Source organism: Daucus carota, chromosome 1, assembly GCF_001625215.2.
Source record: "Daucus carota subsp. sativus chromosome 1, DH1 v3.0, whole genome shotgun sequence".
NCBI lineage: Eukaryota > Viridiplantae > Streptophyta > Magnoliopsida > Apiales > Apiaceae > Daucus > Daucus carota.
The window spans coordinates 2,994,937-2,996,269 of NC_030381.2; positions in this window are offsets into that span (position 1 = coordinate 2,994,937).

Here is a 1,333-nt window from a genome sequence, read left to right on the forward strand (position 1 = left end):
AGAATAAACTCTGGTTTCAAAGTTAGAACAAGAAAGTTCGGGATAATGAAGAATAAACTCGTACTTGATTATAATATTATTATTTTCTGTATAATTATTATTATTTGGATTCAAAATTATTTGTAATACCAATGGTGTATATTTATTGGATAAAGCTAAAATTATTTGCATAGGATGAAAACTGGAAGCTGATATTCGTCTATTTTTGAGCGATTTTATACTACTAAGGGGGTGTTTGTTTCCGGCTTAAAAGCCGGGCTTTTGGTTTATAAGTTATAAGCACTTATTTATATCGTTTGTGTAAAAAGTCAAGAAGCACTTATAAAAAGCTAGGAATGTTAACTTTTGTTTCAGGGTTTCTAATTGTTTCCCAAACACTTTAATCACTTATAAGTCTTAACTTGCTTCAAACTTCTACTCCACTTTTTTATTTTAAGCAAGAACCACTTATTTTAAACTCACCCAAACGGCCCTTAAAACACAAAATAGATGATTAAATATGATCTATCAATTATTATTAGAAACAATAGGGTTAAAAATAGTGAGAATGAGAACAATTCTGTGAACTACAAAACTCTGTTTGGTAGCACTCTTCTTATGAATGCAAATCTCTATTAGCTTTTACAAAATATCAATTTTTATTTTAGAAAGAAACTCAACTGAAATTATGAAAAAAGTCTTTTTATTTTATTTTATTTTATTTTATTATGTAGGGTTTTAAGTAGGTAATAATGGGAGAAAGTATTCTTACATGTTTATGGATCCATTAGTTTGGTACCTCTTGGAGTTAATTAACAATATGTATTGCCACATCATGAGATAGTGCTTTCATGATTAATGATAAATGGAGAGGGGACGGATATGCAATTATAAACTTGACCTATAATACAATAAAATAAAATAAAGCCAAGCATTGTCTCCGAATTCATCTACTTTCTTCTTCATGATAATTAGCTGGTTAATTGGAGCTTTTAATAATTGAAAACATGGGCATGCATCATTATATATTTATTTAGGTTGTACGTATCAGTTCGGTAAATTATGAAGATGAAAAATTATCAGTGATTAATTATCAATTTTTAAAATAATGATTTTACTGAGCACAGAGTTTAGAGATTAATTATTGCTGAAATAAGATCCATTAATCACTAAAGTTGTGAACCGGGATTGCACTGCATTAAGAAATTAGCTAAAGTGAGTTGAATCTCACACACTACGATTTAAGCCAATAATTGTAAATGTTAATTAATTAATTAATTTAGGCAAATAATCGATTTGCAGAGTGCGAACAAACTCAGTAGCTAGTACAGCAAACAACTTACGAGACTCGACA